The sequence below is a fragment of the Apium graveolens genome, chromosome 3, assembly GCF_009905375.1.
Source record: "Apium graveolens cultivar Ventura chromosome 3, ASM990537v1, whole genome shotgun sequence".
In the NCBI taxonomy this organism is placed as follows: Eukaryota; Viridiplantae; Streptophyta; class Magnoliopsida; order Apiales; family Apiaceae; genus Apium; species Apium graveolens.
Window position 1 is genome coordinate 127,494,901 of NC_133649.1, and position 25,451 is coordinate 127,520,351.

At 35.3% G+C, this 25,451-nt stretch overlaps 1 long non-coding RNA gene across 1 annotated transcript; it reads right to left on the minus strand.

Annotated features, from left to right (window-relative positions):
• Window positions 1-1,162: 1,162 nt before the first annotated feature.
• On the minus strand, window positions 1,163-1,846 carry LOC141711199 (uncharacterized). The gene is made up of 3 exons (XR_012571267.1): window positions 1,744-1,846; window positions 1,570-1,660; window positions 1,163-1,337 (listed from the first exon to the last, which is right to left on the minus strand). It is a non-coding gene; the product is annotated as an uncharacterized LOC141711199 (long non-coding RNA).
• Between the last annotated feature and the right edge of the window lie 23,605 nt (window positions 1,847-25,451).

Sequence of the window (25,451 nt, forward strand, 5' to 3'; positions counted from 1 at the left end):
GGACCGGCCTGTCAACAAGCGAATCGGGCTCGGGCCGGGCTCGATTGACGAAACTAAAGTCAGGACCGCCCGCCGGAAAACCGCGAACGAGTCATGCGGGTTTTGTGCGGTTTACCGGGCCGCGTGTTTTGCACCCTCCTTTTTCAGTCTGTGTTTTGCTGATGCAGCTCTCATTTGATTCACAATCATTGTTTTTGTAAATAATCTTATTAGCCACTTGTTAAATAAGTAAATGTCCTTCTTAGCTTTAGTAGCTTTAATAAATAATATATTATAATTTATTAATATATTACAGTCTGAGTCTGTGTAGATAGAATCCTTTAATATATTACATCTTACTTTTTGGTTTCATGCTATTTTTCGAATATTTTCCAAAATTTTGTATTTATGTATATTTATAGTTTTTGTTCAAGTATATTTAATTTGTTAGTTATGGGGTAGGAATCACTAGTGCAGACTGGACTTTTAGCGTCGGTTAAAATAGCACTAAGGCGTCGGTCAAGTGGCGAAGTAAGTGTGGGAGACGCTACAGGTATGGACCTACAGCGTCGGTTAAATGAGCGACACATAAATATTAATTGTGTCGGTTAAACGACACACATCATAGGTTAATTAACCGACGCTGTAGGTTGACTTATAGCGTCGGTGTTATAGATATAACCGACACTATTTGTCGCCATGCAATGCGTCAGTTGGACAAAATGCCGACGCTTTTGGTTTGATTAATTGCGTCGGTTATATCCAATGCCGACGCTATTGGTTGTCACCTGTTGCGTCGGTTCACTAAAATGCCGATGCACTTGCTTGTCACCTGTTGCGCTGGTTCACCTGTTTGTTAACCGACGCTATTGCTTCTCACCAAATGCATCAGTTAGCAGAAATGCCGACACACTTGCTTCTCATCAATAGCATCGGTTAAATAGAATGCCGACGCTTTTTGTCACTGACAAATTAATTTTTTCCTGTTTTCTATTGATATTTTATATATTTTCAATAAACCTGTTTCATTATACAATTAATACTAAAATCCCAAAAATACAGTACAACAAAAAATTAAATTGTACAACTTAAAAATTATATACTACAATAAATTTAGAAAATTTAAATATACCAATCTTCGAAGAAAAGTATATATTGAATTACAAATACCATCCAACTCTTTCTATTATGTTTCCCTTACAGATAAAATAGCACATAATGTGTCTCCCCTAACAAGTACTTCAAAATCTTCAAGTCCCCCTTTTCTTTCTGTAAATCGAGATCGTAAAACTACATATTGTCTTTTGACACGAACATGAAATGCTTTTAAATGTTTGACCATCCGTTCTCATTTTTCACTGAAATGGTCAATAAAAAAATAAATTCACAATCATGCAAATTATAACCAACACGAAGATTCTATATTTCAGTTAAATGTTTGAAATAGCAAGGTAAGAAATGCTTTTATGCTTCTCCACACATAATGTAAACAAATAAAATCAACCAACACATCCAATTATAAAATGGTTATATGCTTCTGTCAAGTACTTATAGCACAAATGGATGTTTTAAAAATTTAAAAGATATTACCTTGTTAGAAACATTCTAAAGTAAAAAATTGTACCCAAAGCTCTCGTATCTCTTTAATTTCCTTTTTGATATAGTTTCTTGAACCAAGACCCTTCAAAATATGAAAGACAAAGTATCAAAAAATTCTCTATTTGATCAATATTTGTAAAACAATGCGGAGATTATTTTTCTTACCACTTTCCAATTTATGGTGGAATTTTTTTTAGAAATCATGATTATGTCGTGCATGTACCTCATAATGAAAGAATCACATTCCGTGCCTCCTTCTTGTTGTGGACACTACGCATAAAGCAACATCATTTTTCAAGTTATGTATAAAAAAACAAAAAAAAAGATCAAACATGTAAACAAGTAATACCTGAACCTCAGAATGATGCCAGAGAAATTTTTTCTATTATTCATTAATCCACCTTCTCGTACGTATAATTTATACGCCCTGTGAATTAAGCATACATATTCACATTTATTATGAAATTAAAAAAATACATTATGCAAAACTAAAATTTATATTTAACTTATGCCAGGGCAGGTGTTGCCAAGCGTATTTTTCGTTCTTGTTTCAATGGATCAAACACATATATAGCACTTTCCTTGAGAAAAAATAGAAGCAATATCCAATGGTTGCTACAATGATACAAACATATGTAATAAATATTTTGGATTACACTAGTAATAAAATTAGTGATAGAGACTTATTTTGTTCGTACTCTTGGATGTATGGTGCTAGGATAAAAGGTTTTTTTTATTTTCTACCAAAACATTTGTCATGTAATCAGCTGCTTCCCGTTGACGTTGATAGTCACGATTATGTGTTATGGCTAATCTAGATGGCAACATGAATCCAAATGTATCCTTGCACAAAGTGCTAACGTACCTACAAAAATTACTTATCATAATAAGCATGTGTGTTGATAGATTTTAAAGTAATTAAGGAAGAAAAAACTCGGTCTTACTTTAGAAAGTGAAGCAACATTAGCCATCAGTACTATATGTAATTTAACACAAGAATAGTTTTAGTAATTTACCATTTTGTCAAACACTACCTTCATCTTGTAATTTGGAAAGTTATAACCTCCTCCCTCCTGAGGTTTTATACGTTCTCTAATCCAATCATAGCTACGTCCGGTAAGCTCACTCGATAAAGTTGATGAATTAGTGGATTCATAACCACTTAAAGAAGCTATGGGGTCATCAACACACCACTTTGTCCTCATTGCCGCATATTCACTAGGTCCAAGATAATGTACATGTTCACTATGTTGTTGACTTAAATTTGCTTTTTCACTTATTTCCTGTTTAACACAAAAAAAAGGTGTGAGTAAAGGCAGAAAATAAGATAGGGGAGAACCATAAACTTCCACAAGTAAACAAGACACCTGAGAATTTTAGGGGCATCATTTTACCTTAAACTCCTCTGTTTCACGTCTTTTTTTAAATAATTCCCATATCTCCTCGCTGATGAAATTGTATTTTTCACATGGATCATTCCCTTTGCGCAAGTAATTTTTGGTCAACTTACTCTTGAAATCCCTCCACTGCTTCCCTGCTCTTTCTAAGACGTTCTTTTTACGTGAATCATCCAGTTTCCAACGACTCTGAACCTAAAGATAAAATTACATATTTAATCTAATATGCAGACATGCAATGTGCGTGTGAACAATTATATACCTTACAAAGAATAAGAAATACAATGACAACAAATGGTAACTATGCATAAAAATAATTCACTAAGCTTACTCCACAAAACTACTTGCCAGACTTTAAAACTTAATTACTATATAAAAATTCAGTTACATTAATCAAACATGATTTAAAAATAACAAACCAGTAAAGCAGAGTTCAGGAGAAGCATTACAACATCACACATGCTGCAATAGGTAGTCCCCATTGTAAATTAAATGTTAACCTCATCCAAAAGCGTTATTAATTTTAGTCAAAAATATTATCAGCTCATTGCAGCCATCTATCGCAATAGGGATAAGCATATGCTGGTCTCTGGTGGAGTAGGATTCACTGTGCGGCTCAAACCGCATCATTCAAGGCTTAGGAAATATTCATAAATAGCACTGTTTTCACCTCTTCTTCTTTGATTGGCCTAAGAAGCATGCTATTTTGTTCCTCTGAAATGAAATTGATTCACTCCTGCTATTTTTTAAAGCCCAGTGCATTAAAAGAACCCCCATTTGTAGTAGAGGGAAGCAACAATACAGAAACACAAACTACAACCGAAAACAACAGCCCTAAACAACAGTGTGGCAAAAACCCTAAGTAATCTACAAACTAGAACAATATACGCCTTATATAGTAGCTTCCAAACCCTGCATACTACCATGGCTCTCTTCTCATAAGCCATGTAAATTTCCTCTGCAGATATTACGAGTATCAAGCAAAAGCTTAGTACAAATGAAAAAGGAAGGCGGTTATTTAATCATGGCACTGTCTACTTCCTGTTCCAGCCTATACAGAGGCATCATCAAATTGTCCAATCTCGTATTTGAGAGAAACTGCCACCTTAATTATGTCTCGATAATCCACCAAATCCAACAATACCAACAGGTCATTCATTATTACCAAAACACTTACCAAGACTAGTTAAACCCATACAATGACAAAATATCCTGACAAAATATTTCAGAATACAAATATCCTGACAGAATACAATGACAGAATATCCTGACAAAATATAACAGCACAAGCAGCAGTAACATAAGGGCAACAAACAATTTAGACAGAAAACAGAGGGAGATGGCGATATATAGCCGAAAAATAAAATGACATAACAAGGTATCTGAATATTGAATCTGACTAACTGTAATAACCCCCAAAAATTTGAACTTTTTGTAACCCTTATGAATAGTGTTTTTGCTGATATTGCTGAATAAGAAAACTGTTCATGCCACACTATGTAGGGTTTCTTTTATGGATATTCTGAGATTTTATTAGTACTCTATATGGTATATAAGTGTATGTAAAGATCATCAGAATCCAATTCCGAACACTTTGATTTTTCCCGGAAATCCACTAGATACGGAAAGAATTGAGTATAAGGTAACGGGATAAAAAAGATTTAAATTAAAGGATTATAAGAGAGGATCATAAAAGGAATATAATGTATTGAGAAAGGTTAAGGAAACCCAAGTAATAAGATCCCGGGTATGATCCCTCAAACGATAAACAAAAACGAAAGTTAAGCGAACCGTATAATAGATCAGCGGTCATTAGGCAAACAATTAGGAAGTTAATCAAGGAGGTTAGGGATGATGAGGTCATCCAACCAATAAGGAGAGGGCAAGTAAGAGATGATGACACAATAAGGTGATGTAAGCATGACATAGGGAGGGAGGAGGTGTGGTTGGTTTATAACCACACAAAGACAAGGTTAATAAGGTAATTAACCAAAAATCCAAACAAAACTACATCCACCAAGCCAAAACAAATCATTTCATCAAAACAAAAATTTTATTTCTCTTCACCAAGAACATTGCTCTCGGCTTTTTCCCATTTCAAAGATAAGAATTTTCAAAATTCAAGTTCCAAGTTTCCTAAATTGGTAAGATAATTCTCTAGTACTCCTTATGCATAGTTATGGCTATCCTATGAGTTTAAGCCTCCAAATCATTCATAATCTTCTTCAAGAAATCAATGAAGAAGATAATGAATAGTGATTTCAAGATTTTTAACTTTATTTTTTCTTGTTTTCCTTTAAGATCCAAGCATCCCTAAGACATCTCAAGGCTTCTTAAGGCTTCCTAGCTACTCACATCACTTCAAGGAAGGTATATCATCTCCAAACCATAGCTTTACTTTGTATATTAGGATGATTTTGGTTGTTATGGTAATAGAGTAGCTTAATGCTTGTTGGTTTAGAGTTTGGGTTGGAATGGTGGTGAAATGAATGTTGAATCTTGTTGATTTGTTAAAGGAATTAAGTATAGTTTAAATTCATGATGAGAACAACATAAATTGGAAGAACTTGAGTTGTTGGGACTGTTGTAGTGTGTTTTGGATGGATGTTGGTTGTATGAATGAATTGGGATTGATTGGTGGTTGAATTGGAATGGTATAAAATTGGGAAATCGCGTAAACATAGCCGTCGTAATGTCCGATTTACTTTAGACTGCTTTTGTTCATAACATTATGACCCGAGAACTCCCTGCTAGGTTTTGACCATTGCCATATTTAGATAGTTCAGGTTACGAGCTTCGTTTTGATATGTGGTTTGTTTGATTCCGATGTACGGTTTAGGAGAAACGGCCGTTTTAAGTAACGACATTTCGCGAACGAAACATTACCCCTCGCCTTACTTTGAAACATAGGTTAAAGACCTAAAAAGGGTTAATTAGTGTATGAAACAATTATGTTAAGTGTGCTAGGCAGTTAGTAAGACACTCGCGAAAGAATCGCCTTAAAACTCGTAATGGTTAATTTATTAAAAATGGTGGAGCCGAGGGTACTCGAGTGACTTAAGAGAATCAGTAAGCGCAAAGCGAGCGTTAGAGTCTAATTTGGTTAAAGTATAGATTTACAAGTGACTTTGGTTTAATGCCAACTCACATGTTGTTTATAGGTTACCAGACTCGTCCCGAGCCATTTATAACCCCCAGTCGCTCAGGCAAGTTTTCTACCCGTATAAACTGTTGTTGTGATGTATATGTGTATATGCATGATCTTGTGATAAATGCATATTTGTTATTAGCAAATTCTTGCGATATATTGGAGCATGTGATATGGTATATATGCATGCCTGTTTTGTATTCTTGATTTATATATATGTTGGTTCAAATGCTTATTAGTTGCATAATACCTATGCTAGAGATAAGCAGTATTTGAGTTAACCCTTAGTATAGGGGATCAAAAGGTGAACATATTTCTAAACCGGGAGTCGATGTTCCCGAGTATATTATATATATATATTAAATATATATATATATATATATGTTGATATAGTTTTCAAAACTATTAATCGAATAAGGTTTATTCGATAACTTTTATTTTATTAAATGAATATTATTTTGAATATTCATTCGAGGGCTTATGACTCAGTTTATATTATTTAATGAATATTATTTGAATATTCATTTGAGGATGTATGACTCCGTTTATTTTATTTAATGAATATTATTTATAATATTCATTCGAGGTATTATGACTCCGCTTATTATTTAATAATATTCTTTATTTTATCAAAGAATAACGTTTCGATAATCAAACTTATTTTCGATTATTCAAATAAAGATAGTACTTTCGTATACGTATATCTTTTGTTATTTAATATTTATTTCAAGTATGAGTTTTAAAACTTCTACTTCGAATATTTTTAATAAGGATTATCTTTATGAGAATATTATTTAAATAATAATATTCAGATATTTCGAATATATCGGGACTGATTTATTTTAATAAATCAGCAGTACTCCAAACATTCTTAAAAATGTTTTCGAGTCTTCAGAATGATTCTTAAAGTTAGAGTGGACCCCAAAACTCATTTTTATATTTAAGATCTTCCTTTCAAAGGGGATTTAAATACTCGCTCAAAACCTGGGGGATCCAGCTCTGTGGTGTATTTTACATTCGCAACGTGGTTGCTGTTTTGAGAAAACAAATGAATTGATTACTTACCCAATGTTCGGGAAGTAAGCCCATCTAATTGAGTCGGCATAAGTGACAGGCTGGGGTACGGTCTATCAAAGTATAATTGGCTGGGTGGCAGTCCATCAACGCGTAAGAGGCCGGGTGGCGGTCCAGCACAAGGTCCTTATGTGGCCAGGGTGATGACCGGTGGGGGATTCATCCATCTACTAGTAGAAAAGGTTACTTATTGGTATCTTTTCCTGATCAGCAAGATATCGGGTTTATACCAAAATTCTTTTCCTTTCCAAAATTTATTGGATGTTACAAACTCTGTTCATACTGTACATAACAGAGGTTCCAGGAAATGTTTAAGAGATATATATGTGGATATATATCAGGACTAAATAAAGTATCTCGTAACTTTATTTCATTCAATAATATTTTAAGGATTGAATCTATTCAAGTCTTAACTTGTGGTCTCATCTATGGGAGGACCTTTTGAAACCTATAATACGTTGAACAGTGGTAGTTCAAGTAGCTTTATAAATGATATAAGTATAGTGAAGTATTTGATAACTTCATCCCTTGTTTTTGCTTATATCCAGTAAGTAATTATCTTTCACCTGATAAAGGTTTCCAGCAAGTTATCCATGTAGATGCTTGCGTTATTGTTTACACTATATATTATCTTGCGAGCTGTAATGCTCACTCTTGCTTTATTTCTTCATCACACAACAACAGTTAGGAAAGATGGCCAGACTCCAGCAGACCCAGCGCAAGAGCGTGGGAAGCGCCCCCCGCCTTCCCGTTGAGATCATAGCTGCTATAGCTGCAGAGGTTGATCTATCTGTAGATCAGACCTTCTACTTTTGAGAATCAATTATGTATAATTATAACTTGTGGCAGATAAAGGCAATTAATTGTAAACTTATTAATCATTTTGGGTTGTAATAACTTTTAAATTATGGATTCAAAGACTTGTACTTATTTCAATTTCATCTCTGAGACTATAACAGGTTGTGGTGTGTGTTAGTGTGGGGTCACAGCATAAGGTTAATTATTATTAATTAAGCGAAGTGATATTGTGGAAAGAAAGACCGTGACGACCCGGATCCCCGACCCCGGATCTGGGGGTGTTACAGAAATGGTATCAGAGCCAAGCGTTATAAACCTCAGAGATGATGCAACGATATAATAACAAACTCATAAAGATAATAAGAACTTTTGCCAAGTTCATGGTCGGACTACTTAAAGTAGCACTGACAGTTAAAACCCTTACGGGAACCCTTATAATTATCATGATAGTAACTTAGCTCGTTTAATGTGTAGGCGCATGATATAGAGGACCCTGAGATGTTCGAGCGTGAGCATGATGAGGCACTGCTAGATGTCGAGGATCAGGAGGAGCCTGAGATGGAGGAGGATGAGGAGGACCCCTCAGAGGAGTTAGAGACAGAGGTCATTACTATTTCAGATGAGGAGGACCCGGATGAGGTCCCAGTAGCTGAGGAGCGTGTTGGACCTATGGTAGTGTACACTGGTACCCCTTTACCCACACTCCCAGTGGTCAGAGCTCCTACCCCTCCACTACCATCCTGGAGCACTTATGCTGACAGCTCTGAGACTGATACTCCCGAGCCTAGGCAGACCGAGGAGGCACCCCCAGCGGCTCCGGATTCACCACCTCTCGACCCTGCCCATAGGCAGTCTTTGTTAGCCCACGGCTATGTTCAGGATGTACTGAGGACCCGATTGGCTGTTGCTGAGGCCCGGCTGGATGAGGCCAGGAGGGAGTTGGATGCGGAGAGGGCGGGTAGGCATACCCGAGCTTATAAGACCAGGGCTGCTATACCCCGATCCTTGAGGAGGGAGCTGACGGGGATAGAGCTCACATCCCGAGCGAGACTCAGATCGCTCCAGGGGGACAGGCATGGTAGGATCTCCAGGCGGCAGGCCGACTATATCTTCCGTCGTGTGATGGAAAGGGTGTGGGAGCTGACCCGCTCCGGTGTGTGATTCAGGATTGACGATGGGATAGTCTAGTTGTCTAGTTAGTCGAGGCCTTAGTAAGAGCCAATTTTCCGGGATAGTTGACTTATATATAGCATCCCTTTTTCTGGCTAGACAGATAGACTCTTGTGTATCACTTTTGGGACAGATGGCTGTAGCACTGTTGTACTTTTGACCAGATCAAACTATATATTTCTCGCATTATGTATATATTTGTTTCCTTTCGGTTCAGTTCCTTAGTGACGAGATCACTGTTTTTATCATAATTATTACTGCACTTCTTATTAGAACTGCCATAAAAATAATAGAATTGCGAGATACATTCCCCCCATTATAGAGCTGTGCAAGGCACAATATTGAGTATGATTGTGACCTAATGTTGATTTTTCCCAATAATTTTTTTATTATTATCAATATCATGCCGCCAAGAAAGATTGGAACTAGGGCGAACCCTGGATCTGAGGACCAGGTAAGCCATAACCAGGATGATAGGAACCAGGAACACGGAGAAGAGGAAGACGAGGATTATGTGGAACAGGATGACTCCCTGTATGAAGAGGAAGAGGAAACATATGATGTTGAGGGATTTGAGATAGAGGCTGAAGAAGGAGAAACTGAGGTTGAGCAACCAGTACCAAACCCAGGCATGGATCCCATGGGCCAGTTCATGCAACTACTAAGGCAGAACTTGGAATGTCAACCCAACCCACCCCCTCAAGGAAATAACAATGTTGTGGCAAACTCTTTCAGGGCTTTTAAGTCCTTTAAGCCCCCTGAGTTCCACGGATCAGCCGACCCAGTTGAGGCAAGGGCATGGTTAAAGGAAATGGAGAAATCCTTTGAGATTTTGAGTACCGATGAGGCACAGAAGACTGTATTTGCTACCTACCTTCTGAAAGGAGAGGCCAACTACTGGTGGGAGGCCAAGAAAAACATGGAGACAGATGCTATCATAACCTGGGAGAGGTTCAGTCAGTTGTTTCTGGGGAAGTATTTCCCGAGGTTTATGGAAAACCAGATGGAGCTCAAGTTCTTGGAGCTAAAGCAGAATAACTTATCTGTAGCAGAGTACGAAGCAAAATTTACTGAGTTATCAAGGTTTGTGCCGGAGTTTGTGAGCACCGAGGAAAAGAAAGCTAGGAGGTTTCAGCAGGGACTGAAACCGTGGATTCAGAATAGGGTGGCAATCCTTGAGCTTACGGATTATGCCACTCTGGTGCAAAAGGAAACAATTGTTGAAGCTGGAAGTGAACAGATGTAGAAGGAAAGAGAGAAGAAGGGAATAAAGAGGAAAAGTATGAGCATGGGTGGGGGTTCCGCAGGAAGGAGCTTCCCAACTAGATTTAATCGAGGAGCAGTGTCCCTACCGGGAAAGAACACTGGGTTTAAGCGGCCAATGAGCGTGAATGTGAGCCAGAGCGGCCAGAAGTCAAGAATGTCCTATTCCAACCAGTCTCGACCCCCATTGCCAGCCTGTAACACTTGTGGAAGGATGCATTCTGGGGAGTGTAAAGGAAAGCCGGTAATCTGCTTCAAGTGTGGTCGAGAGGGTCACTATTCGGACAAGTGCACTTCCTCAACCCCCATTACCCGCCCAACCACCACTTGTCATCAGTGTGGACGCCCGGGTCATTGGAAGAGGGAATGCCCAATGAACAAACCAACAGATTCGGGAGCAAGCAGGGCTGCTTCTAATAAGCCACCTACTGCAAGGACTTTCAACATGACAGTCCAGGATGCTATGAAATATTCAGATGTGATAGTAGGTACCCTTTCTCTAAATTCAGTCAGTGCAAACATTTTATTTAATTCAGGAGCAAATAAATCTTTTATATCAAGGGACTTTGCGCGTAAATTAAGACTTAAAGCTGAACCCTTGATAGAGCCCTTACAAGTAGAAATAGCCAACCATGAAGTTATTCTTGTTAATCTGATTCACCCCGCCTGTGAGTTGGGCATAGGGGAACAATCTTTCAGTGTTGATCTAATTCCTTTTAAGTTAGGGGAATTTGATATAATTTTGGGAATGGACTGGCTATCTAGCAATGATGCTCAGATAGACTATAAAGGGAAGAAAGTTAAGTTGAATATTCCAGGAAAGAAAGAAGTCATATTTAGGGGAAAGAGACAGACGCAGAAATTTTTGACCATGGCCCAGGCCAGAAGGATGCTACGAAAAGGAAATGAGGCTTACCTAGCCTATGTGGTAGACACGCAAAAGGAGGTGCCCAACTTACAAGATATTCCAGTAGTCAACGAATTTGAAGATGTATTCCCACAAGACCTTCCGGGATTACCACCCGATAGAGTGATTGAATTTGCGATTGAGTTGGCCCCAGGGACGGCGCCAGTTTCAAAAGCACCTTACCGGTTAGCCCTGTTAGAAATGAAGGAATTAGCTATCCAATTGCAGGAACTTTTGGATAAGGGTATGATAAGACCCAGTGTGTCTCCATGGGGAGCACCAGTTTTATTTGTTAAGAAGAAAGATGGGAGCATGAGGTTGTGCATCGACTATCGAGAGTTGAACAAGCTAACCATAAAGAACAGGTACCCGTTACCTAGAATAGACGATCTGTTCGACCAGCTAAAGGATGCTGTTTATTTTTCTAAGATTGACTTGAGAACTGGATATCACCAACTAAAGATTAAACCCGAAGATATTCCCAAGACAACGTTCCGTACCAGGTATGGGCATTATGAGTTCTTGGTAACGTCCTTTGGATTAACCAACGCCCCAGCGGCTTTCATGGATTTAATGAACAGAGTATTTAAGAAGTACTTGGACAAGTGTGTGATAGTTTTTATCGATGATATCTTAATCTACTCAAGGACTGAGGCAGAACATGCAGAGCATTTGAGGATAGCTCTAGGAATACTCAGAGAGGAACAGTTATATGCCAAATTCTCGAAGTGTAAATTCTGGCGGAATGAAGTACAGTTTTTAGGACATGTGATCAATAAAGAAGGAGTATTGGTCGACCCCTCCAAGATAGAGGCGGTGTCAAATTGGGAAAGGCCAACCACACCCACAGAGGTAAGGAGTTTCATAGGATTGGCCGGCTACTATCATAGAATTGTATAGAACTTTGCGAAGATCGCAGCCCCTTTGACACGACTTACTCGTAAGACAAAGAAGTTTGAATGGACGGAGAAATGCGAGAACAGTTTTCAGGAATTAAAGAAAAGGTTGGTAACGGCCCCGGTGTTGGCATTGCCAGACGGAAAAGGAGATTTTGTGATATATAGTGACGCGTCGCACAAAGGATTAGGGTGTATGCTTATGCAGCACGGTAAAGTGATTGCGTATGCATCGAGACAACTGAAGGAATACGAGATTAGATATCCTACCCATGATCTTGAGCTAGCGGCAATAGTTTTTGCCTTAAAAATTTGGAGGCACTACTTGTATGGAGAGAAGTGCGAGATTTTCACAGACCATAAGAGCCTCAAGTACATATTTACGCAGAAAGAGCTCAACATGCGCCAGAGGAGATGGTTAGAGCTAATCAAGGACTATGATTGTTTGATTCTCTATCATCCGGGGAAAGCCAATGTGGTGGTTGATGCCCTTAGTAGAAAGGAAAGACTCAGAATGATAACGACTTCGGAAGAATTGATAAGGGATTTTGAGAGAATGGAAATAGAAGTAAAGGTAACCGGAACCGGAACTGAAAAGCTTTTTGAGATCTCAATGCAGCCAGAGTTATTGGAAAAGATCAGATTGTGCCAAGAGAAAATAATGAATGAAGGCAGAGAGTCAATGACTGGAGAGGAGATCCATACTGAGAAAGATGATAAAGGGATAATGAGGTACTCCTACCGGATTTGGGTTCCGAACGTTCAAGAGCTTAAAGATGAGATTTTGGATGAAAGCCATAGTTCAAGGTATTCCATTCACCCGGGAAGCACCAAGATGTATAGGGATTTGAAGGAGTATTACTGGTGGCCCAACATGAAGAGGGACGTAGCAGAATGGGTAAGCAAATGTTTGACTTGCCAAAGAGTAAAGGCAGAGCACCAGAGACCCAGTGGACTTTTACGACCCCTGGAGGTTCCCGAATGGAAATGGGAACAGATAGCCATGGATTTTGTTGTCGGCTTACCAAGGACGAAGGCCAACCATGATGCCATATGGGTGATCATAGACCGACTGACAAAGTCAGCTCATTTCATTCCTATCAATGAGAAATACACCGTCGATAGATTGGTGGACATTTACCTTAAGGAAATAGTGACGCGACATGGAGTCCCAGCGTCCATTGTCTCAGACCGAGACCCCAGATTCAACTCCAGATTTTGGAGGAGCTTTCAAGAATGTGCGGGAACCAAGTTAAATATGAGTACCGCGTACCATCCCCAGACAGATGGGCAGAGTGAAAGGACCATCCAGACACTAGAGGATATGTTGAGAGTCTGTGCAATAGACTTTAAAGGAAGTTGGGATGATCACTTGCCGTTGATCGAGTTTTCTTATAACAATAGCTTTCATGCTAGCATCGGAATGCCGCCTTATGAGGCCATGTACGGAAGAAGGTGTCGATATCCCTTATTCTGGGATGAAGTAGGGGAGCGGAAGATGCTCGGACCCGAAGTGGTCCAAAGGACCAAAGACATAGTGGATCTTATCAGAGGGCGGCTTGTAGCAGCCCAAGACAGATAGAAGAAATATGTAGACCTAGCCCGAAAGGACAAGGAATATGAAGTAGGGGACTTAGTACTACTAAAAGTATCCCCTTGGAAGGGGTTAATGAGATTCGGAAAGAAAGGAAAACTAAGCCCTAGATACATTGGACCTTTTGAGATACTAAGACGGATTGGGAAGTTGGCTTACGAGCTAGCCTTACCCCCGAACCTACAACAAGTTCATAATGTGTTCCATGTGTCAATGCTAAGGAAGTATCATCGGGATGCCAGACACATAGTGGAGTACGAGCACATGGATATGCAACCAGATCTGACTTACGTGGAGAAACCAGTAAAGATTATGGATAAGAAGGAATAGGTGCTTCGGAACAAAGTGATCAAGCTAGTCAGAGTGTTATGGCAGAATCATAATGTGGAAGAATCAACTTGGGAACTAGAGATCGCAATGCTAGAAAAGTACCCCCATTTGTTTTCTACTTGATTCCGGGACGGAATCCTTTTACGGAGGGGAGACTGTAATAACCCCCAAAATTTTGAACTTTTTGTAACCCTTATGAATAGTGTTTTTGCTGATATTGCTGAATAAGAAAACTGTTCATGCCACACTATGTAGGGTTTCTTTTATGGATATTCTGAGATTTTATTAGTACTCTATATGGTATATAAGTGTATGTAAAGATCGTCAGAATCCAATTCCGAACACTTTGATTTTTCCCAGAAATCCACTAGATACGGAAAGAATTGAGTATAAGGTAACGGGATAAAAAGGATTTAAATTAAAGGATTATAAGAGAGGATCATAAAAGGAATATAATGTATTGAGAAAGGTTAAGGAAACCCAAGGAATAAGATCCCGGGTATGATCCCTCAAACGATAAACGAAAACGAAAGTTAAGCGAACCGTATAACAGATCAGGGGTCATTAGGCAAACAATTAGGAAGTTAATCAAGGAGGTTAGGGATGATGAGGTCATCCAACCAATAAGGAGAGGGCAAGTAAGAGATGATGACACAATAAGGTGATGTAAGCATGACATAGGGAGGGAGGAGGTGTGGTTAATTTATAACCACACAAAGACAAGGTTAATAAGGTAATTAACCAAAAATCCAAACAAAACTGCATCCACCAAGCCAAAACAAATCATTTCATCAAAACAAAAAATTTATTTCTCTTCACCAAGAACATTGCTCTCGGCTTTTTCCCATTTCAAAGATAAGAATTTTCAAAATTCAAGTTCCAAGTTTCCTAAATTGGTAAGATAATTCTCTAGTACTCCTTATGCATAGTTATGGCTATCCTATGAGTTTAAGCCTCCAAATCATTCACAATCTTCTTCAAGAAATCAATGAAGAAGATAATGAATAGTGATTTCAAGATTTTTAACTTTATTTTTTCTTGTTTTCCTTCAAGATCCAAGCATCCCTAAGACATCTCAAGGCTTCTTAAGGCTTCCTAGCTACTCACATCACTTCAAGGAAGGTATATCATCTCCAAACCCTAGCTTTACTTTGTATATTTGGATGATTTTGGTTGTTATGGTAATAGAGTAGCTTAATGCTTGTTGGTTGAGAGTTTGGGTTGGAATGGTGGTGAAATGAATGTTGAATCTTGTTGATTTGTTAAAGGAATTAAGTATAGTTTAAATTCATGATGAGAACAACATAAATTGGAAGAACTTGAGGTGTTGGGACTGTTGTAGTGTGTTTTGGATGGATTTTGGTTGTATGAATGAATTGGGATTGATTGGTGGTTGAATTGGAATGGTATAAAATTGGGAAATCGCGTAAACATAGCCGTCGTAATGTCCGATTTACTTTAGACTGCTTTTGTTCATAACATTAGGACCCGAGAACTCCCTGATAGGTCTTGACCATTACCATGTTTAGATAGTTCATGTTACGAGCTTCATTTTGATATGTGATTCATTTGATTCCGATGTACGGTTCAGGAGAAACGGCCATTTTAAGTAACGACATTTCGCAAACGAAACATTACCCCTCGCCTTACTTTGAAACATAGGTTAAAGACCTAAAAAGGGTTAATTAGTGTATGAAACAATTATTTTAAGTGTGTTAGGCAGTTAGTAAGACACTCGCGAAAGAATCGCCTTAAAACTCGTAATGGTTAATTTATTAAAAATGGTGGAGCCGAGGGTACTCGAGTGACTTAAGAGAATCAGTAAGCGCAAAGCGAGCGTTAGAGTCTAATTTGGTTAAAGTATAGATTTACAAGTGACTTTGATTTAATTCCAACTCACATGTTGTTTATAGGTTACCAGACTCATCCCGAGCCATTTATAACCCCCAGTCGCTCAGGCAAGTTTTCTACCGGTATAAACTGTTGTTGTGATGTATATGTGTATATGCATGATCTTGTGATAAATGCATATTTGTTATTAGCAAATTCTTGCGATATATTGGAGCATGTGATATGGTATATATGCATGCCTGTTTCGTATTCTTGATTTATATATCTGTTGGTTCAAATGCTTATTAGTTGCATAATACCTATGCTAGAGATAAGCAGTATTTGAGTTTACCCTTAGTATAGGGGATCAAAAGGTGAACATATATCTAAACCGGAAGTCGATGTTCCCGAGTATATTATATATATATATTAAATATATATATATATATATATTGATATAGTTTTCAAAACTATTAATCGAATAAGGTTTATTCGATAACTTTTATTTTATTAAATGAATATTATTTTGAATATTCATTCGAGGGCTTATGACTCAGTTTATATTATTTAATGAATATTATTTGAATATTCATTTGAGGATGTATGACTCCTTTTATTTTATTTAATGAATATTATTTATAATATTCATTCGAGGTATTATGACTCCGCTTATTATTTAATAATATTCTTTATTTTATCAAAGAATAACGTTTCGATAATCAAACTTATTTTCGATTATACAAATAAAGATAGTACTTTCGTATATGTATATCTTTTGTTATTTAATATTCATTTCAAGTATGAGTTTTAAAACTTCTACTTCGAATATTTTTTATAAGGATTATCTTTATGAGAATATTATTTAAATAATAATATTCAGATATTTCGAATATATCGGGACTGATTTATTTTAATAAATCAGCAGTACTCCAAACATTCTTAAAAATGTTTTCGAGTCTTCAGAATGATTCTTAAAGTTAGAGTGGACCCCAAAACTCATTTTTATATTTAAGATCTTCCTTTCAAAGGGGATTTAAATACTCGCTCAAAACCTGGGGGATCCAGCTCTGTGGTGTATTTTACATTCGCAACGTGGTTGCTGTTTTGAGAAAACAAATGAATTGATTACTTACCCAACGTTCGGGAAGTAAGCCCATCTAATTGAGTCGGCATAAGCGACAGGCCGGGGTACGATCTATCAAAGTGTAAGTGGCTGGGTGGCAGTCCATCAACGCGTAAGAGGCCGGGTGGCGGTCCAGCACAAGGTCCTTATGTGGCCAGGGTGATGACCGGTGGGGGATTCATCCATCTACTAGTAGAAAAGGTTACTTATTGGTATCTTTGCCTGATCAGCAAGATATCTGGTTTATGCCAAAATTCTTTTCCTTTCCAAAATTCATTGGATGTTACAAACTCTGTTCATACTGTACATAACAGAGGTTCCAGAAAATGTTTAAGAGATATATATGTTGATATATATCAGGACTAAATAAAGTATCTCGTAACTTTATTTCATTCAATAATATTTTAAGGATTGAATCTATTCAAGTCTTAACTTGTGGTCTCATCTATGGGAGGACCTTTTGAAACCTATAATACTTTGAATAGTGGTAGTTCAAGTAGCTTTATAAATGATATAAGTATAGTGAAGTATTTGATAACTTCATCCCTTATTTTTGCTTATATCCAGTAAGTAATTATCTTTCACCTGATAAAGGTTTCCAGCAAGTTATCCATGTAGATGCTTGTGTTATTGTTTACACTATATATTATCTTGCGAGCTGTAATGCTCACTCTTGCTTTATTTCTTCATCACACAACAACAGTTAGGAAAGATGGCCAGACTCCAGCAGACCCAGCGCAAGAGCGTGGGAAGCGCCCCGCGCCTTCCCGTTGAGATCATAGCTGCTATAGCTGCAGAGGTAGATCTATCTGTAGATCAGACCTTCTACTTTTGAGAATCAATTATGTATAATTATAACTTGTGGCAGATAATGGCAATTAATTGTAAACTTATTAAGTAATCATTTTGGGTTGTAATAACTTTTAAATTGTGGATTCAAAGACTTGTACTTATTTCAATTTCATCTCTGAGACTATAGCGGGTTGTGGTGTGTGTTAGTGTGGGGTCACAGCATAAGGTTAATTATTATTAATTAAGTGAAGTGATATTATGGAAAGAATGACCGTGACGACCCGGATCCCCGACCCCGGATCTGGGGGTGTTACACTAACCCCCTGGCTAAAATAACAGCAGCATTTGCAAAACAGAGAATGACGAGATAAGCAACTGTAAAGTGAAATTACTATGCCATCTTGAACATTTCCAAAATTCTATTTCAAATAAAAATTATTTTTTATTTCAAGTATAATATGCATATATGTGCTCTATTTTAAATTATTTTCTACTTCAAATATAATATGCACATATGTGTTTTATTTTAAATATAATAAATATGACCAAAACGACTACCAACCAAAGTTTTATTATTTCATTTTTAATATAATAGATAGATAGATAGATAGATAGATAGATAGATAGATAGATAGATAGATAGATAGATAGATAGATAGATAGATAGATAGATAGATACGACAATTCTTTTATAAATATTATTTATTAGTTTCTCTGTAATAATTTTAGTTATTTTCAATTTTTAATTTTCAAATTATTTAAAAAAAATACTCCCTTGGAGCTTAATTATGACACAATACCTGTACATATCTATTCTATACAATTATATGATTAATCATCATTATTGATATTTATTTTGCTTATTCGATAAATATCAACGTTTTTTTGTATATTGTACTCGCTTAGTAGTAATTTTGTATTTATTTTTTAAATCAATATATAATATAATTAATGTAGCTATAAAGATGAAAAAAATTTCATCTTAAAAAAAATTAATATGATAGATTTTTTCAAAAAAATACATGTATTATGGACCCGATAGAGTATTTGCATTAGTGCACTATCCACTGATTGTTAACACCTTTGTGTTTATTTATATAAAATTAAAATTTCAATCAATTTTCAAAAATTGAAAAATAACATTTCAAATCTACTAATTATTAACATTTAAATTAATTACTTAATTTATAGTTAGAATTTTTGGTGAAATATCAATTCTTTTGTAACTATAAAATTATTTTATTTAATTTCTTTTATATTTTAAAAGAATTTAAAGTTTAGTATATCAAAGATATTTAATTTTCTACTATTTTATAATGATTTTAATAATTTCCCATCCATAATTTTATTAATTTTATTTCATATTTTATAACTATACTTAAATTTTTTATTATTTAAAATTTTTCTTAAAATTATTTTAAAAAAATAACAACCTATAGCATTGGTATTTAGAAGACGACGCTTTAAATAAAATCTACAGCGTCGGCAATTAAATGCCGACGCTCTAAACCAAATCTATAGCGTCGGCATTTACAAGCCGATGATATAAACCAAACCTACAGCGTCGGCATTTTAAATGTCGATGCTATACGTAGAAGTTACAGCATCGGCATTATAAAGACCGACGCTATATAGGATTTTAGGCGTCGACGTTTTAAAACCCGACGCTGCAGATTGTCAAAAGCATCGGTTATATCAAAGACCGACGCAACAGATCATGCACAAATGCATTAAGGCATCGGTTAAAGTTACAACCGATGCTTAAAGTGTGTTTCAGCATCGGTTCTATATTTAACCGACGCAAAACGTGTGACGCAGAAGGATCTTTCTATACTAGTGAATACATGGAATACTATAAATGAATATAATAAAAAGAGAAATGAGGGGCATGTTGATATTGAGGGTGTAGTACTATAACAGAAGGTGAACGTGGCAGAGTGTTAACCACTTAAACAAAGTAGAAGTTCAATATTTTTATTTGTTAGTTATGTATGCACTCCGAGCGGGCCGTGCCGGTTGGTCAGTGCCGTGCGGGTTCGTGCGGTTCGTGCGAGCCGTGCGGGCTCGGTCCCGGTTTTCTGTTTCCTAACTCGTAATCGGCTCGTTATTTCAGATGAATTGTGCGAGTTTTTAGCGAGCCAAACCGGGTCGAATAAATACCGGTTTTAGAACGAGTCGGTCCCGGTTGTGCGGTTCGAACCCGCATAATTGGTCACCTCTACTTGTGAGTGGTTAAGCCATTGTATGATTAGCTTTATAATTCCCAACGTTTAGATTAGGTGCAAATACACATAAATATTAGCATGTGATGTGGAAGCTGGGCAGTCTAAAGAATTTGAAGCAATCATTATTTATTGAAATAGAGAAATGTAAGTGATAGAGATTTGGTGGTATTGAAGCCTTTTTATTCAAACAATTAAACTTTTTTAAAAAATTCAAACAACGTCTTCTGTGACATCCTTGTGATTGAGGTGGAGCCTTAGCCTGCTCTATATATTTGGGGCCTCTCCTTTACTTTTATAACTTTAATTTTTGCAAGTCTGAATGAAACATTGGCATATATATGGGACAAGGATAATAAAGAGAGTACATACAAAGATGTCACTTAACCTAGTTTTATTGAACAAAAGTATAACTCCGTCTAATTCAATTTTGTTATTTTAGGTAGAAACTTAAATATGAATAGTCATACTTGCAAAATGGTCATTTTTCGTATTTTTATGGGACTCTCATTTATAGATGATAAGGTGAAAGAGAAAATTTTGCTGGTATATATATATATATGTAATAACTTATGCTTTCACTTGAAACTCTTTTCTGTATGTTTATACTTTTATTTATTTTATATGATTTTTTCCCAAACCAAGCTACAAGCATTTTTGGAGAGATAGTTAGTTAGACTGTATAAGTTTAGAATTAGTTTTGCCACTACATGTGTGTTTTATACAGATCCCTTCGGTTGACGCATTCATGTATCCGGAAATTACAACAATGACTCAAGTATTGTGTGTATAATTAATCTCAAACACATTGATGTAAAAATACACTTGTGTACTTTAATGTAGATATAGAATTTTACAAGTTGAGTTCTACCACAAGAAAGTGGAAAGAAAAAAATATAACATACATAGACTATAATTTGTTGCTCTAATATACGTGGACCAACTTATACTCCTAACCCTAACAATAGTTAACTAAGTCTGAGAATGGTTGTGTGGTAAACAAACAGTATTTTTTATCTACATTTGGTAATACCGTAGTTATATATTTAATTCAATTTATTAATTCTATGGCTTAGGATTTAAGAACATCTAAAGAATTGAGATGTTTCATTTTATTTATTGTTATCACTAAATTTAAATTTTCTTTTATTAGTGGTAGAGGTTGTACATATTTTTGTTAAAAATGTATCATCTAAATTGTTAGCTTATTAAAAGTGATGTCTACTTATGATTTTTTGATATTCATATCAATGCGATTAGAGTTTTAATTAAAATACTAAATATTCTTATTATTTTTCTCAATTTCCTGCCCTTGACACATGTACTTGCAATATATTTGAGAAACATTAATAAATTAATAACTTACTAGAACCCTTATTTATTTTAATAATTTGTGTATATGACGGAAATGAATTTAAAATTATTTTCAAAAATATTTTTTAGAAATAGGTGCATTGAATTGTTTCTCTTTTCGTTCGACAAATCTTCATCTACATTAGCAATACTTTTGACATTATTATAAAAATACATTTTAGTTTCATAAATAAATGATGTAGCTTTTTACGATTGATTCTAAAAAATTTGTTAAGAACAATTTTAAATTTTCATAATATTAAAAGGCAAATGTTTATTCTTCACTTTATTGAAAACGATGATGCTCCCCAATAAAAAATTATATTAAAATTGTTAAACTTTTTGAAAACAAATCTTTTTAATTAAGTTGGGGTTTCTTCAAGTTTTATATACATATATATATATGGTAACACTCCATGGAGTACCCTTTTACGTAGAGAATCGTGGAAAATCATTATTTAAAAAATATAAAATATATAATTTATTTTATTTTTCATAATATATAGTTACAAATTTTAATTATCAAGTTAAAAATCAAAGTTACACAATTTTTCATTTAAAAAATCATTGAAAAAGTTTAAATTGGTTCTATAGCAGAATCACAGTAGAATCACACTTATTAAAAATTATTCCACTGTAGAATCAAATTTAAAATCAAGTAATTTTATCAAATTTTAATTGTTAAATTTTTTATTATATTTATATTCTAGATTAGCATCGAATTTCATATTTTTTAAAATAAAAATTTACAATTTATGATGAGATTCAATGATAAAAATAATGGTTCTCCATGGTTCTCCATATAAGATGGTTCTCCATGGAGTAAATGTAACGCCCTCCAAACCCGGGATATAAGTCTGGGGGTTACGAGCTAATCACCAAACCTGTACAAACTTATTAATAAATAATGAAGAAATAAAATTAAACTCCTTTAACACTAACCAGGACCTTTTTAAGTTGAAGTATGAAAACAAGAACCACTAACTACTTTTATTACAAACCAACATTTAAAATCTCACAAACTCTCTTTATTACAAACCATCGTCTAATTTATTTTTAAACTAAGTTCAGCTTTTATTCAAACACACATACAATCTATCAACACTCCACCTGCTCGGGCAACTCAAAGCTTTCTTCCTGAATTGGGATCAACACCTTGGGTATGAGAGGATCCCGAGGCTTGACCCGCTTCTTTACCACTCGTGTCCTGATGGGTTTCATATTCCTTCTTAACTGAAAACAATAAGGTGAATAACAACAAAAAGGGGTGAGCCAAAAATTGCTGAACAAGTCCACAAAATATAAACAGTGTTAACGCATTATAATTGAATCCGTAACCCAGGTATATCTGCAAAGATATAACCTCATAAGAATAGAAAGAAGGCCATTACTAGCGAATGCAAACGAACTAAACTGGACTCAAGTTCGCAGCTATACCCTGCTGATCAGCAAGGATACAGTGCAGATCTATATCTCACTATATTGATCCCGTCGGGCACCCAGGCACTACGGCCCATCTCAAGGATCCGGTTGTCCCAGTCCTTAGGATTAAGTAGACTTAATCCCAAAAGTAGTATTATCCAGTCCCTGGAATAGCAACCGGAATAAAGCGGTATGCTTTGATATATTCTAATCACCAGAATATATCAATAACTGTGAGTAACAATTGGAATATGAATAATAAATTCAAATGAAAAGAATGATTCAAGAATCGAACTGAGATATGAATAAAGGAATTAAAATAGTGCAAATGTAATAAGAATCTGAAAAGAATATCACTATTCTGAAAAATAGAATAGAGGAGAAACTTGCCTTCTACGTGACTTACTGCAATTAAATCGCTTCCGTCTATCCCCTACTTGACCTGCCTTGCTGGCTTAGCTTCTGTTAGCAAAATAGACTGGTTAAGTCATCTTGTACTTCAATTTGCATCTTGAATTGACTTCATTTCGTTCGTATTATCTACCCATGCGCTTATGACTGACTCTTATATTACATATAAGCAAGTAAGACTCGATTAACCACATAATGCACATAAGCACATAAGCACATAATCATTTCTATAGTTAAAATAATTTTTAGAATCAAAATCGACTCGCTGATTGCTCCATTAATCACCTTCTGCTTCATTTCCCATTTTTCCGGAATTTTTCGGACTCGTCTCGGCACGCATTTTGACTGATAATCAAGCAATTAATAAAGTCAACTAATTTTGAGAAGAAATTAGGTCTTCATATTATTTTTAATAAAAAGAATTCATTTTTCTGAGTAAAATGGCTTTCGTTTCGCTCAAATCGGACTAACGGTTGAATTATTACCAATTAAACATTGATAATTCAATTTATTATTCAATATAAATAATTATTGCAAATTTTTAAATCCAAAATAATGTTTAAGTAATTATTTAAGTAAAATCGAAGTCAAAAATAATTTTTTTATAATTTTTGGAGTTAAAATGAAGAAGTTATGATTTATTGAAAATTATGTGATTAATTATCGAAATAATTAATCACTTTTTAAATATTTAATAAATAAATAACTAATAAATAGTTAATAAATAATTATTTAATAATTTAAAATAATTAATCCCTAATTATTAGGATTAATCACAATTTATTACAAATATTTACAACTTATCGCTATTTATTCGATTAGATCGATTATTTATAAATAAATAACCGATATCATTAACTGGTACGTTAATTATTGAATAAATGAGTCATTATTCGAATCATATTTCAACGCAACGATCCACTACTCGTATTTCTACGAGTTATTCGCGTTTCTCGCATAATTATCGAAACATTACTGTTATTATTACACGTATACGCTTTAAATTAATTATCTGTATTTAATTATTCATTACGAATAATTATTACGTTATTATACGAATAATTCACTATCGTCTAAATAATAATAATAATAGCAATAATCGAACTTATCATTCAATTACTCGTATAATTACGAGTTATTCGCAATTCTCGAATAACTATCGAATCGCTATTATTACTATACCTATACGATTAATTAATCAATTAATTAACTGTATTTAATTATTCGATACGAATAATTATTACGGTATTCTTCGAATAATTATCGCTCGAATAATAATTTTAATTATCGAATCACTACTCGTATAGATACGAGTTACACGTAATATTAACTAATTATCAGATTATTAATCATATTATTTAATTATTTTTAATCCTTATTTATTAATTAATTACCTAATTATTAATTAATTAAATAACTAATAAATAATTAGATAAATAATTAAATAATTAATTAAATAAATAAATTGGAATTTATAAATTAATAAAATAATTTAGAAATTAATAATACTATTTTTCAAATTTTATAACTGATTTTTATTTAATTATTAGAATTACTAAAACTAATTTCTGATTTTAGAAAATTAAAATAAAATAAATATATAAATATAAAAAAAAACCAGAAACACGAAATCAGGGTTCAGGGTTAGGTTTTTAGGATCAAACCCGGGTCGTTTCCGGGTTGCAAACCGGGTCGAACCCAGGTCACGAAGAACACCACCCCGACTGCCCAGAAACCGGCGTCGGCGGCGTTTCCCGGCGAGCTTCGAACAGACAGCAAATCACACGATTCTGGGCTGCTTTTGCTTCGTTTTTCATCGACAACACCACAGGACCAACCCTCTCTCCCTTGCAGCGATTCAAGACCGGAAACACGAAGAAACGCCGCCGGTAGCGGTGGTTTCCGGCGATACCAAAACCAACCCAAAAACTGTTGAAACCGGGGTCATTCGATCCTAAATTCGACGATCTATACACCCATAGTACTCAAAATCATCTCAGTAGCATAAATCAAAAGTACCCAATTCGAGATTAAACCCGAAAATCACAAAATCAAAATCAGTTAATCTACAGATATAATCGACAGCAGAATCATAAAATAGAAGTAATAAGCTTTGCAACGAGTACTCACATGCTCGATTTGG